Below are 16,160 nucleotides of genomic sequence, written 5' to 3'. Positions count from 1 at the left end.
CTGTAAGGGGAAATCCAGTGAGAACAACGGTAATAAGCAGATGTCTCGGGAAAAACAAGAAGAGAGCAAGTAAATATGAGTATGCCCTGAGGAGTCCCTGTTTTATACTATCTTCAGCTGAGGGATTTTCTGAATCAGATGTACTTTCTACGTATTTAGTAACCTGTAATGGATTTTTCTTTCATGAATTGCTCTAGTGCCTGCCCAAACACATCTGACCATACTGCATGAAGAACCACACTCTCACATTTGTTTGGATCAGAATTTACAGTCTTCACTTCAGGCCTTCCTGGTTTTGCACTGGAGAAAATAGCGAGCAGCTGATCCCTATTCACCTCTGTGCCCCTTATGCTTCTGTAAACTCTTCATATCTTCCTTCAGTGGTCTCTTTTCCAGAATAAAGAATACTGACTTACTCAGTCATTCCCTGTACCTTTAAATGATCTTTAAATGGGCTACCATTTAAAAATACATATTTTTTTTTGGTTCTAGGGCTGTTGCTTATAAGCAATTTATGTTTTCTCTGGATAATTGGTCTTTCATGGATGTAGAGCCACCACTGTTGAAGGTCATCTCTTTGTGCTGACTCTACTTACACAGAAAAATATCCATAGCACTATCACTTCAGAAGTAATTGTTTATGATTATCCTTTGAACTGTCTTGTAAACAGTCTTGTAAGAGTCTTTTACCCCTATACCACAAAGACTTTCCTAGCTCTATAAACTTGGAGGCTTCCTGTAATGCAATACAATAATTTCACCGTTTAATAGACCATTCTCTTGTGTCTGGTTTGCAATTTAATTGAAGCAACATATTAAAAAAGAAGAGCATGTCTAAAAAGTTTTGGAAGGTACAACTTAAGCTATGGCAAGCATAAGCCAAGTGCCTGCAAATGTTTCCGTGTGTTGTTCCTCTTTCAGCAATTGCAGTAACTATATAATGTGCACATGAGCCTTCAAGGAGGCTTGTCCTGAAGGCTTCAGAAATGCTGGTTTAAGTGCTGCTGCTCATAAATAAAATTACCTCCCATGACTCAAATTTACTGGCCTTGAGCCTTCTGTTCTGATTGTTGCTCATTTGTAAATGTAAAGCCCACACTGTCAAAGATAATCTATAGGATGCTCTAAGAGATTTTCTTAACCACAATAGGCTAAAGGATCCATCTTGTATGATCAGACTGTATTTTTTGTAAATGCTGTTTCTTTTTATTGGCACATGAAGCTCTATTGCTTGTGTGTCTTTATCTATATGATATGTAAATCATCTTGCTGATGCCAGCATCCTAAGAACCAAGTATGTGAAAGCATTTGCAAATAATACTTCTTGCCCTTTGACCATTTAAAAAACAAAACAAACAAACAAACAAAAAATCCTCCTGTAGCTAAGATGTGATCTGTTTAACTCAACAGGGGGTTTCCAGGACTTGGGTGAATTTTAACCATCCTTTTTGACATAAGTCAAGCTGTGCAAAGCAATGAAATTGCTGTGTGGTGAGACGACTGGATAGTGTTACAGTTCCCTCATTAAGTGGTACTGGAGTTCAGCAGGGGGAGTTGAACTTTCCTCTGCATTAAAACAACAAGTGTGGGAGACAAGGAGAGCAAGCTGGAGCAAGGGAGTTCACCTTATAACAACAAAGACTTAACATGCAGTACATCAAGTCTCCTGAACTTCGTCCTGCTTGGTAGTTTATCACACAACCAAGATGAATAAAACAGCAAAGAATGATTTAAATCCATCCTGATATCAATCTTCTGGCCTAATTTTCAGCTTCATACTTTTTCTGTTCTGTCATTTCATTGCTGTGTGTTCCCCCTCCTCAAGAGATGTTCAGTCTTAAGAGTTCAAATTACATACAGATCCCATTAGTGGAATAAACCACAGTGAAGATGGGTGAGATGTAAGGCAGGAGTTTTGCTAACCTAATGATGATTTCCCCTTTTTCAGCACTGTATCCAATTTACACTAAAAAGGAAACATGGTCCACATAGTCTCCACTAATTCTTTTTGTCGATGCTAATGGTACCTAACCACTGTTAAAATCCATGACAATATATATATGGCTTTTTGCAAGCAGCGACGAATTTTCATACCACCAAAATGTGAATAATCCTTATGAGTTGACACTTTCAGTCAAATTTTACAGAAATTCTGAATGAAAACCAGAAGAGTGACATTTCAGTTCGCAAAGTTAACAGCAACATATTAGTATTGGGGGGGGTTGGTTCCAGAAAAAGACACCCCACCAACTCACAAGACCAATGTTCAACCTTGCTGAATTAGAAGCAATCCCAAAATAGTTTGCCCTGGAAAAATCCAAATGATTGAAGTCTTGATGTTGAGGCAAAATCAAGACATTGAGAAACACTTCTGTCGATTACAGCTGCATGAAAGCAAGTCAAGGAAGATAATTATGCAATAAATGAGCAATAGAACTGGTGTAACCTGGTTTCACAAGGAATTGTGTCCCAGGCTCTGTCCTAATCTCCTTGGGAATTGCAGCTCCCTATTGTATCTCCTAGTCTTTCCTTCGTGTGTGCTCAGGCTCCGTTATAGCCATACATGCACTGAGCGACTCCTCTATATGCACAGATTGATCGCATCGGTACATCTTCTTGGTTGAGCTGTTAACAGTCTTTTATTCAGAGACAGCATTAATTTAAGGTTTGGTAAGTATTTTTGCAGGATATTGAAGTACAGAGTGGGATGCTGCAGTTTATGCAGAGAAAATGTAGTCAGTGGTAGAGACGGGAAAAGAACCTGGTTCACTTGCAGCGAGTATGAGTTTCAAACACTGTCGAAGCTTGAGCAAGGTGCCAGTCTTCCCATCCAGACTCTGTCCCTTGCTAATGGGGCCGGCAACAGCTAGCCGCTGCATGGTTCGTCTTCTCTTCTGCCACAGGATCTCAAACAACACACAGGGACTTCATATCTCTGTGTCTAAAATGTGCCATGGAGTTAGAAGTCCGTAACAGAGTGCTGATGAGCAGACTAGAGCACAATCTTAATCGCATTTTCTCTTCCAAGAAAATAGAAAATTTTTGCTCACTGATACTCCCTCAATGCTTGGAATCACTGTGCTTCCTAAACAACTTACTTGTGGGTTAGATAGGCTAATGTCTGGGCTAATAGCCAGAGTTCAAAGAGGAAAAAAGCAGTCATGCACTTAATTTTTCCTTTCTAAATTATCTGCTTTTTGATTTATCTTGGTAAGCGTTTCACTGTGGCAAATGGATGGCTCTCCGATTACTTAGCCCTGGCAAGCAATGCTTCTTAAGAATGTAAATGACTTGGAGCAGGGACCTCATGCTTCTCTATGGCGCCTAATACAACAGGGCATAAGATTGGCTGCAACTGCTGGATACTGCAGCAGCATAAATATTTAAATAAAATGGTACTCTGTTATCCTGTATGTTTGAAGTTTGGCCCACGTAGATCCTCTCAGCCATCTGCAGGGTCTGTACTGAGGGGGCAAATGAATACGTTTCTCCAACAGAACAAGAATATATTCTCCGTTGCCTTTGGTAATACCACCTGACAAATTCATTGCAGGCGCTTCCAAATGTATTGTGTGACTGGACTTATCTTCAGTGTAACTAGGAAAACCGGAGAAATTTTTAGCTTGGATGCCTGACCTAGTAAATACTTATGACCTGACATAAGCCCCAATTCAGCAAGGTACTTAAGCACATACCTAAATACCCACAAGAATAAAGTCAGCCACACTTTTAAGTGTCTTGTTGAATCTGGGCCATACAGAAGCTGAACACATCAAGCAACTACCCACATCAAGTTCCCGTAAAAGAAAATTGACTTCCAGAGTGTATTCCCTCTGGCTGTTAACACTGAAGAAGAGTGAGTGATAAAATTTCTGCTGCTGCTTCTTCTTGGATAGCGGCTGTGCATGTACTTGCTTCCACTGAAATATTTTCTCTCTGGTATTAAAAGTGTTTTGCGAATTTTGGGAACTAAGCCAGATAATGTGAAATAAAGATTCGTGTTTTTTGGTATTATTTAGTCCCTGAACCTTTCATAATATCAGAAACAGTCAAATAGGAAGATCTTTACAAATACATTAAATAAAGAAATGAGAATTAGTAACAGGAAAGTCTGTTGGATCTGGTTGAACTTTGTTGCGTGCCTGTTCTTGAAGTGGTTCTTCATTCTGTGAACTAGTCCTACTTTTTATATGTGGAGCCTACAGCTTCAGAGTGATGCAACACAGCTCTGGAATAGGCTCTGGTCTGTTGGCCAGGGACCGGTCAGTATTTCAATGTATGCTTTGTTGCCATTTTGAAAAATATCGTAGTGCACTACTGTTGCCTAAGTTATCACTTACAGATGCTTCATGGATGCGATACAGAAGACTCTTCTCTATCTGTGATCAACAATTTATTATACATTCAGAGACAAGTGGAACTTTGGACCACAGCCCTTTACATTTTTTTAAGGTGACTAAAGTACTTTCTTAAAGTACATTGAGTGCTATCTTGGGATTTATACTAGCACTATTGTTCCAGGGCATGAACACAGCAAAATCACTGCCTTTACTGAAATGATTATTCACAGTGCATTATAAAATAGTCTGGTCACGTGAAATTGTTAATTCAGAATGCCCTCCGGCTGGAATCTATGATCAAACGCTATTGCAGTGTATATGATCGGAAGGATCACCACTTTACTATTACTAGACACAGATACAAAAAAAATAGTTTGACTACTAGCCACAAAGGAGTCAGAATGAATCCTCAGAACATTAAGTCCTCTGGAGATCGGTGCTGAGAGAAAACATTGGGCTTTTAAAATTATATTTTTTCGGACTCAGTTTAGTCTGATCTGCATTCATCTGCCCATTTTTAAAAGTGTCTCCAGTTAAACCTGCTGCTGGATCAGATGACAGAGCTATTCTAACTTGCTGTACGGAGCTCGGGGCAATCTTGCTATACAGCAGTGGAGACAAACCCACGGCTACCAGGAATGCAACAGCACTATCACTGCTCTTTTATCTGCATTGTGATAGTGCCTATGGACTAGGGAATCATTATACTCTGTTCTAGCCAAGTTCAGTAACATGGCAGTCCCTTCTCAAAAGGGTTAAAGCAATGATTTAATCAGTGTGTTGAAAGCAGTGATGATAGTAAAAGAAAAATAGGCTTGCATGGTTTCCTATTATATGCAATTTTTTATATATAACCCAGACATGAAAAGCTAAGAGATATTAATGACTCTTTGGATGGGACGGTAGCTTGGTACCTTCAGGGCTTTGATAAGAAAGTGACATTGTGGATTACGTATAGCTGTAAATGACTGCCTGAGAGAGAGGGTGAAATCATTTGGACTTTAAAAATTGCAGGAAACACTCCTTTTCCACGCTTCTTCGGTGGAAGTTCTGTTGCTTGGATCTCTTCAGCTATCTTTAGAGTGGCCCAAGTTATATCCACACCTCCACACTCATATCTGTGAACAAAGTCACTCTCAAGTTATTCTTCTATTAAAATTTTCAGTATAGCAATTTTTTAGGTAGAACAGAATCGATCTCTTCAGACACCTAAGGAACCAGAAATATTTCCTCACTGGCAGACAGGACGGACCTCATTCCTTACTTCCTTGATCTTAAATCAAACCTGAAGGACTTCACTTCATATCTCCTTATTGACTTACTGGTCTAGGGAGACCATTCCTCTGAGGGACTTTGTTTCTGTTTTGAGCGCCAGTAGCTATCATCGACTTTGCGAAACAGCAGCTTGGAAAACTGGACCACTGCGAGGCTGAGCAAGGACTTTGATCTCAGCTTGTCAAATAGCGTTCATCTGTCTTATTATGAAACCTGAGCATATTACTCAGTTTCCCATTTTACAGTTAAGCAATGTTTTCTTAAGACCATTATTTGAATCTTCATCTGAGTTGTGAATTAAAAGGTAATGCAAAGGTAAGATCCATTTCACAATTGCCAATGAACGGGAAGATTTCTGGACATGAAAGGAACTGGCCTCACATTTTTTGGCTGGGGACTCCTGAAACCAGATGGTATAGATTTTGTACCTAAGCTTATTCAGCGTTTACTGCTGGCTGCTATATTAGTCCTGGCAGCTGCTTGGAAACCTCCTATCCCCCTGAAAATTAACACCTGGTTTCAGAAATACTGAAGTACAAGTGATGGAAAAACTATCTAGCTGCATAAGAGGAAAATCCATGTATTATTAAATGGAAATTTGTTAGCCCAGAAGTAACTCCTCTTCTAAAAGTAGCAAAAGGCAAACCTGCTGAAAAAGCTAACTTTGCCTCATGAAAAAAAAAAAATCTAAAAAATTAACAAATTTAAAGTATCCGTAAACACTTTCAGATAAATAATTATTACTATGCATGGTTTAAATGTCTGGAAACTAAAAATGACTTGAAACAGTATTTTCAGACTTGGACATCTATCTCCACAGACCTTAAGTAATACTTTGATGTTTTCTGTCTTGATAACTCTTACATCACCTGTTTGTTATTAAGTATGTCTGCAGGTGTTCAGATTTAGGGTAACAGTTTGCTCTTAATGTCTTAGAGTCAGTTACCTTGTCTGCAAAGTCAGGGTCGCGATTTCTGTATCAACTTTACTGTAGTTTTGTGACGTCTAGGTACTTGTTTGCAAAGGTCTGGTAAGTGCTAAAGCCATCGATGTATGTGTGCGGGGAAAAAAGGATTAGATTTTACAAAAGGAATGAAGCACCATTGATTTTGCCTATTTCAGAAGGAATTACGAACCATTCTGTTTTTTAATTTTTTTTTTAAATACAAACGTACATCAGAATCAATCCCCCTCAATTTTAGAAAAGAAGTAGATTTAATGTATGTGAATATATAAGGTCTCTCTTTGAAATCCCATTTCCCTAAAACCTGCATATGCTCCCATGCCTGCTCAAGCAGTGCCTCACGCACCTCAGGGCTGCCCTGAAAAACAGTCAAGTGCAATGAATGCCAAGCCCATGGAGCTCGTGCCTCAGAGGCTGCAAAGATTTAAAGGCTCCTGCCTATGGGGTGTTGCCTCTGTTATATATTCCAGCATTTTTTCAGCTGAACCTGCAGTTAGGGGCAATATGAGGCGAGGTAAGGTGTTATTGTTGCCTTGAAGGTGGGGGAACTTCTCCTTTTGTCGTTCTCCTTTCCCCTTTTTGCCTCCTGCCCATGATCAACTCTATGCGCTTCAGACTGTCTCTACATAGAGATTCTGACAGTGCAGTATGCATTTCTGCCACCATTTTAGGCAGGTAATAAAGGATGATTATGTTGTTCGGCCACCCACACTGCTTTTTATGAGTGTGTGGGCACGTAAGTGTCAGACAGTGACTTAAATTTACAGAGCCTCACACAATTTGATTTTGCGCTAATCACCTATTTTTGACCGCTAATGTATGTCGTTCAGCTAAGACCTCAGAGAGCTTAAACTCCACCATTAAATTTACATCATCTTTAGTTTGCAAAATTTGATGTGGCCAAAATCATGTTTAAAACACACTTTCACACTACAAATCAAGCCTTTAGATAACCCAGTAGGAAAAACGCGTGCTTTTTCTTAATAGCTGCAATTGCTCTTCCAGCTGTGCAGTATGTCCACGCACTGATACAGGGCTTGGTATCTGGCTCTGCATCTGTTCACAGGAGCAGACATACACATTCCTGAGTTGCACTCGGGCACACTGTTTTACTGAATTGTAGTTGAGCTGAACATGAAAGCAACAGAGAAGGTGCAGAGTGGTACAGTTTGTAGCACGTATTTACAAGAATGCCTTTCCAGCGCTCTTGTCCTTGCACTCCACTATGAACTACGTTTTCTATTTTGGCTCTGACGTGTGAATGAGAGCTAGTGCTGAGTCCGTGTTTTCCTGCCAAACATTCTACTGATCTCTGGAGTAAGTGGACAACTACTCATGCAGCTATTGAGGATTCTTTTTTTAACATTTCTGTTGTGCTTCATTTGGCAGTCCATGGGAGAAGACATCTTGTAAAAGACAAGCTGTATTTATTTAACATATTACATAGTGAAGATATTGGTTTACAAAGATAATAGATGCTGAAGTTGCAACAAATCCTACAAAATTCAGGAAAGATTCTGAGTCTTTTGCAGACTGTAGCCTTTGAGTAACAAGAAACACTGGTTGTATTTCAAACATGAACTTTATTAACAAGAAATGCAAGACACGAATGCAAGACACAAACTTACATCTCACTAACATCTAAGCGTGTTTTTTTATTAAACTGTATCACCTGAAAAAGCCCAAGTCTCTGAGACACTGAATTAGATGTCATGGTAATTTTACATCTTAAGTTATATTTGTAGCTTTCATTGTTTGCACCTAGAAGGAAAATTCAAGTGTATGAAAAAACTACTGCAAGTGATTAGAAACTACCCAGTAAAATCTATTAATGTATTTCCTGATGGGAGGAAAAGTTAACTAGGGAGTGGAAAAGTTAGCCATCAGCAAAGTATCCTCAGTATCCTCATTGTCTTCTGCATAAGTATAGGGCGACAACTTGGCTAATACTTTTCAGACGCTTACTAAACTTTAAGAATTGGAGGAATATTTGGGATCACATGATGCTTTTCATGTATTGAAAAATGTATAAAATATTAAAATTTCATTTAGATTTGGAAAAGGATCTATATGTTCTATCTGCTTGGACCACAGGCTTTCAGGACGCATCCTAAGAATAGGCTTTTCTCTTTACGTGTCTATATGTAGATTTGTTAACCTGAGCAGATAATAGACAAATCAGGGCTGACACTGGAAAAACAGTATTTGTTATATTAATGCACGTACTTGCTTCCACTAATTTATGATATGCCAGAATACAGGTAATGTTGTATAAAACCACATTGATCACTTAGTTATGCATATGGCAAATCATATCCCTGATAGGTTCAGTCAGATTTTTTTCTACGTACAATACAGCGCACTCGTATATTGCAGACCTCAAGCTATGAGAGAAATGCTAGAACTGGAAATCTGGAATCAAATCTTTCCAAAGAGAGAACCTCCAAACCCAGTGATGTATTTTGTTATGGAGACGTATTCATGGGCCCACAAGGCAGAAGCTCCCATTGCTAAATTCAGTTTTATGTATGTATGGAACAGTGTACTCAGAGGAACACAATCTAAATCAAAGCCCTGGATCCAGACACTGCTGCTAGGAGAATTCAGATCTTTCATATGTACAGTTATACAAATACATACAACACATTCTCCCACAAACTTATTCTCCAACCAGTAGCCATTTACTTGCAGGTTTAACTTTGTTGCTATGCTATTGCACTAGTTTCCTGTTTGACTAAGATAAAGTCAAATTTTGAAATGAAAATGTTTCTTGGAAGATTTCATAAATTTCTTATCCTATGTTTGCCGGTCCCTGACATCAAGCAACTCTTTGAGTGTCAGACAGCATAATTCTGAGCTCTGCTTAAGCACTGATAACTATTTCATTCCATGGTTGATACTGTCCAAACAAAGCCATGGCAAAACAATGAACGAACAAAAAAAATTGTTTACAAGGGCTGAAATGCAGGGCAGTGCCTGTGAACCAGGGTCTGCATCCCCATTTGCCAACTGGTACGTCCTACTTACTCTTCTGTACGATGCCTTTGTGGTGAGTACAATTGTCCTAGGAGAAGGATCCTCACAGTCCATTTCCTCCTTAAATTTTGTGGACAAAGACTGCATTTCTCACCTCCCAGAAGCATGCCTCAGCCACCAGGCTGTGGGCATGCAGAGACATCTACTTACCATTCTGCCTGCTGAAATACTGTTGCCATAGCAAATGGAGCATGATTCAGGATTAGAAAGAAAAAGTACAAGCAGCTGATCTTGTAGGCTGGTGGTAAGGACAGCCTCCAAGCACAGAGGAGATCCATGTTCTGGACCCTGGTCCTGGCTAGTTGGAGCACAAAGTAAAACCCAGAAACAATCCTGACGTGGACCAGGCTCCTTGTTGAGTCTGACTGTTGAGCTTTTCTAATTATGACATGTAACTTCTTGTTTAGGACTCTTGACTTTTAGCCCCACTGAGAAATGCTGCACAGTCATTACTGCATTACTCCACGGCTACAGGTACAGTATGCTAAACCAGAGAAGAGAGAGGCACAAATTCTGGTGTGCAGTTGTAGTAACTACTGTGTTGATAGCATGATACTAGCAGGCACAGCTCTGGCCTGAGCCAACGAGCGCTCTCCCAGCCAACTCCTGGCCACAGTCCAGAGGATGGAGCGTGGCAGGATTTGCCCCCAGTAGTGGGGATTGACTAGATTCACCCTATATTTAGGGAGAAGAGAATTTAGCCATAGGTAGCTGAGGCATAGCATGTCTCTTGCTCTCAGACCCAACGCAAGGCCTAACATTATACTCATTAGTACAGATCTAGCCTATGAGACCAAAAAAGAGAGTCTTAGTCTGAATAAACAACCAGTCTTTGCTGTTTGGGTCTACACTAAAGGCTCACAAATAAAGAACAGATGCACACACACACAAAAATGATAACTATTTCAAATTGTCCTCTGTGCTGGGAATCACAAAGAAAAGCAGTAAGGCTGTGAACTGTACATCAAGATACTGATTTCCGTGGCTTCTTTACACAAACACCAGTATTTCAGGACCGTATTCAGGACCCTTGCAGCTAAGGGCAAATGAAGATTTGTCATACACACATAGAATTCACAAATATAAGAATTGTGGCAGAAGGCAATTGTTAAATTTATTTTGGAAATAAAAATCAATTTACTTCTTTGTAAAAAAAAATGTAATAGGCAAAACTAATTAAAGTGCAATCCTGGTAATTATTGACATCAGTGAGAGTCCTGAATTCACTAGGCACCCAAATTGGATTAATGTGCTCAAAATATAATGTTACAAAGAAACATTTAAAGTCTATGCATTTATGAACATGTGTTCTATGGTATAATTTTGTTTAATCTTCAGAGGCCTCTGAGAGGCCTCTAAATTTAATCTTAGACGAACTGGCAAACTTTTGCCTGAGTATAAAATGCCAAATAAAGCCTAAAAAGGGATTGTTAGGATCAGAATTACTCGTTGTCTCCAGCTGCTTTGTTCTGCACTGGTATTGTAAAGATGTCATAAATTCAGCTTAATTGGAGAGTTAAGTCAGTTTTATAGCTGTTTCGCTTACTTGTAGCACTGCAAACCAGCTGAGCATGCCAACGAGTATGGGCCTTCAACTGAATGACATTTACACCAGAACGCCCCCCAGAAGAACTATGTCTAGGTCCAGCTTTCCATATTCTTGTACACACTTATTTTTTTTTCTCTTTCTCCTGATGGCTCTCTTCCAGGACACTCTGCACATAAGAGCACAGACACAGACCTAGTGACATCACTTCATCATCAGATAAAAGTGGGAAGAATGCTACAGAGATGCAAACACATCTTTTGAAAAAACAAGTATCTTTAGACTAGTTTGGAAAATGTGCTGGAAAAAAAAATATCCTACTGTCAAGCATAAGTATATTTTTATCCACTCTACAAGGCAAGGCAGCATTCAATATCAATGTATTACCATTAAAAATAAAAACATCTGAAAAAGCACACACCTGCCACCTTTTTAAGCAAAGAGCTGCCTCTGAACAGCAACTTTACGTTTCCCTCTGTGTTGTTTAACGGCAGCATTGAGTAGTTGCTGTGTATAGGGGCAAAGTGCCATCAGTCACGATGGTAACTAGCCGCAGTTTGAGGCTATTGACTTGCTCCAAGAGAACTGTTCCACAGCACATCTGGAAGTTGGTGCATCACTGGTAGTATCAAGGAGCCACAGCCCATACCCAGGTGAAGGTACTTAAAAACACCACAGCAAACTTATTTACTATGAAGAACATCACTGTACACTGGGGAAAAAAAAAAAAAAGCTTAACCTTTGCTAATATACAAGCTAGGTAGTCTAAATACAAAATGCCTATCTGCAATACCTGGGATAAAGGTGAGAGACCTTAGAGCTGATTTTTCTTTTCCAAGTGCGTCAGCTAACTTCATAGTATGCTCTTTCAAAACAAATCTTGCCTTCATGTCATGATTCACTCTGTGTTTTTATGGGGTTAGTTTTGTTATAATTGTCTTTGTGCAGATGCAAGACATCATCTTAATAATCATCTTAAAATAGATTATTTTTTTAGCTTTGTGATAGTTAAGTTACACTACGTAAGCTCAGGTAGGTAGCCTCATCGTGTCTAGAAAACAGTATGGCAGCTCCATTTATTAAACCAGTTCTACTAGCTACTGTGCTTCCACGTACATTTCTGTTTTAACAACAGGCTTACACAGCAGTTTGGGGTAGCTGAAGAAAACTTTGATACGGCTTCTCTTCTCCACAGACAATACGGTTATTCTTATATTAAGGCTCCAATGCAGTTTCTTACAGCAGGGAGCAGCATCTTGCCTCTGTGCAGGGCTACAGCTACAGCTGCTATCTTTTAGTTTTATTAACCTGAAGGGTTACACCCTCGCTATTTTTGTGTCAAGCACTTTTCTTTCTGTCACTTTTCTTCTTTTCTTTGTGTTGTTTTTCTTCGCATCACACTGAAGAAAGTGTGTTTGTTCTGTAGGAAAACAAAAAGATTCTATCAGCAGTTGTTTATTTACAAAATTGTGGTCAAAGTTACATTTATTTAAGCAATACTAACTGGTGGTGTTTTACATTCAAATAAGTACATACAGTATCTTTCACTCTGTAAACTACCACTTCCATTTAATCACATTTGAAACTGCAAATATTATTGTCCCCAGAAGGCAAATGATTCTAAGCTAATAAAAGATTTCTTAGCTTACTGGATAATTAATGTTTGAAGCCTTTTTCTATACACAAAACAGCAAGATACTTAAAAAACCCCAAACCTACGTTCCTAAGAATAAAATTTGCAGTTAACTAGCTGAAAGGAAAGGATTTTGTAATTCCTATTCCTCACCATATTCTCCGATGAAGTATTTTTCCTTCATCTATGCTATAGCAGCAGCAATTTTTAAAAAAATATCTTTTTCAGTTAAGTACCTTCAGAAAGCTACTGATTCTCAACAGAACCTGTTTCAGACGGGTTTATATTTTGCTTATTATTGCTTAAAGGAGGTTTGCAAATTTGAAAAGAGCATGGCACAGAGTCATATTGAGGAAGATTTCTGTGCACTCGAAAGGAAAGCAATCGTTTCCCTAATGATGGAAACTAAAGAGTAATTCTGTCATTCTTCAGAGTGTTCATTCTTTACCAATACAGAACTGGCATTGAAATTTCCAATCACTTTTTTCCACAGAAAAACAAATAGTTGGACTCTATGCATCCCACTCTTGATAGCTCATATTAGATCATTGATTTCTTAACATAATTTTGAAGACCAGTGATTTTACGTCTGCTTGCTAAAGAAGGTGGATCACTGAGGAATCGTTTGTGGTAAACTGTTTTGCATAAATTATACTACTTCATTCTCAAGTGACAGTATGTTACATTTGGCAGTTAAAAAATTCTCTTCACTTCTGAAAATCTGCATGGAAAAAATATATTCTGATTACAGCCTACTCTGATATTCGTATTTAATCTGAAATGGTTTTTTTTAAACTCCCTTATTAGCTACGGAAATAAATATTACTTAAATTTTCCTTCTCCTGTCTTCCCCACTGCAGAATACATGCCAACTTTGTGCGCTTAAGACGATTCCTATTGTGTTATAGGCCTATTCCACGCACCTGCAAGTCAATACTTAAATGCTTCCGCCACTAGAGCTTCCATTCTTCTTTTTTTCTACTGTATTCACGTATCACAATAACGGTATGGCTTAGCTTCTGTCACATGAAGCGAGATTTAAGGAATCAGCAATCGATTCACCTCATCTGAAACCTAACCCGTCTCTCGCTTTATTGGTTCACTTTGAATTCAGTTTGTTTTAATCCACCATCAGGGGCATCAGGGAAAATCAGCTGGCAGGCAGGCATCCCACTGGTTATCACCTACTCTTTATTAATTAAAAAAAAAAACCAAAATAACTGTCACATACATGTGACCAGTTGTCTAACTGGCTTTAAAGTTAACAAATATGCATGTACGTCCCTTTATTTCAGTACATTCCCAGGGCATATAGGCAGTACCAGGCAAGAAGCGGGCATTTTTCATTACAGTGGTCTCATGACTGCTTCCTCCACTACTTTAGGATAGCTGAGGATTAGTGACAATCAGAAACACCACCAAGAGGCTATTGTTTTTTTGCTGCAGGGGTTGATATCTCAAATTGGGATCACTCATTTTCCTCTGCAGCCACGGCCAGAAAACTGGTGGAAAGATGCATTACTAAGCAGGCCATTCTGGAGTACTGGAGAGCTGACATAACCTGAAGGAAATCAATAAAGAGGTAGGAAAAATACTGTTGCCTATCAGACTTGTAGGGGTCTCTTTCTGACTGAAGAAAAAGTCAATGGGGAAAAAACATAGTCCTTGTGAGATGTGGAAGCTAACGTCTGTTCTAGTGGGGCTAAAAGGTGTTGCTACCCTTCATGTGAAAAACAAAGGGAAGAAAAACCACTAGTCTCAGTCAACACCTCTGATCTACCCTCCCTGATAAATATAATATAAGAAGTTGGCAGTTGAGTAATATGTATCTACCTACTAGTCTTTTTTTGAGTTCTCTATTGATGGCCATTACTATTAAACATGTTATGCTAATTAGACCAGTTTTCAGTAAAGTAAGATCCCAGGGAACGTCATTAAGTTTTGCACTGTCCTTTGTTCTCTGTTTACAATATATTTGCATAAAGTATGTTTTTTGGAAGATAGAAAACAAGTATTTTTCAGAATACTGTTTAGGTTTGTGACATTTTCTCAGAGAAGGTGGTCTTTTTGGCAGGTCTGGATTATCTGATCAGACTAGAGGTGCCAGAAGATCCTTATGGCTTATCATGGAAAGCATGACATATGCAGAGGATAACATTGCTCATTCTGGAATCTGGAGGAGGAAATATGACTATGGGTGTAGTAGGTACGGGAGCAAAATGCAAATAATGTAAAAATCTAAAAAAGTAATGAGAAAAGTTACATGAATGCAAACAAAGTGGGTATCAAGTAACTATTTTTGGTGTTATTTATTCATCTTTATGGATTTCATTGACAACACCTACAATAAACAATTTTCTCTTACAGAATTACAGAAAGTAGTGGACTTATATCAATGTGATTCTGCATTAAATTACTTCAAAAGCAGTGAAACCAATAGACTTTTAGTTGATAGCATGTCAAGTGCATGAGGAATATTTCTGAAGGTAAGAGTGACTGCTGAGCTGTAATTTTTATGCCTTTACTTTTTTCATGAATGCGATCCCAACAATTACAACAGGCAGACGGAAGTCAACTGACTTTAGGCAGGCTCTTCACAGCCTTATATACGGAGAGCTGGTATACAGAATGTCCTGAAAAATAAAACCGAAAGTTAAATTGTAAAGCCTAAAACCGTAAAATTTTCACTGTTTGGCACTGGGCCTGAAAACAGATAGAAATAGGGCTAAATAAATAAATAAGAAAAAGTAATTTTAAAAATAATTGATCATAGAGACTTTCTTTTCTTCATGAAAACAAAAGGTGAATGCCAAACACATCTCTGAGCTTCTAGTATTTACTATTGAAACTAAATTATTGCCATCATATTATTAGTGACTGCCACAAGAGAAAAGTTTCTTGTTAAAATTGCCATTTCCACCTTCTTTTTCAAGCACGAGATTTGTTTAAGTTCCACAGAGGAGAAGGAAACATACAATTTGCTCCTTTGTATTCTCTCTTTTCCTGTTTCTCTACAAGACTATTCAACCACATCTGAATTATCCTACATACAACAGAAAGAATATAGAGATGTAACAGGAGAGTCAGTCTGTGCACTCCAACCACTATGATCAAGCCTATCAACTACATTATAGAAGAGTTTACTTTTTCTGAATTGTTATGTTCTGTTTTAGAGATATCTTTTCATCACTGAAGAAAACATCAAAAGATTCTAGGCTTTGACATTCATACCCAGGATAAGTTTCAAGGTCTTTCATCAACCACTGAAACTGGATTACACCAGAAAGTATTTAACAGTCTCTACCTGACTAGAGAAGAAACCGAGGGACCTTTGGCTTAGCAAGAATCTATAAAATGTGATTATTA

Source organism: Chroicocephalus ridibundus, chromosome 3 (assembly GCF_963924245.1).
Source record: "Chroicocephalus ridibundus chromosome 3, bChrRid1.1, whole genome shotgun sequence".
Classification (NCBI taxonomy): domain Eukaryota; kingdom Metazoa; phylum Chordata; class Aves; order Charadriiformes; family Laridae; genus Chroicocephalus; species Chroicocephalus ridibundus.
The sequence above is the reverse complement of the archived record's forward strand: the minus strand, read 5'-3'. Positions refer to the sequence as shown.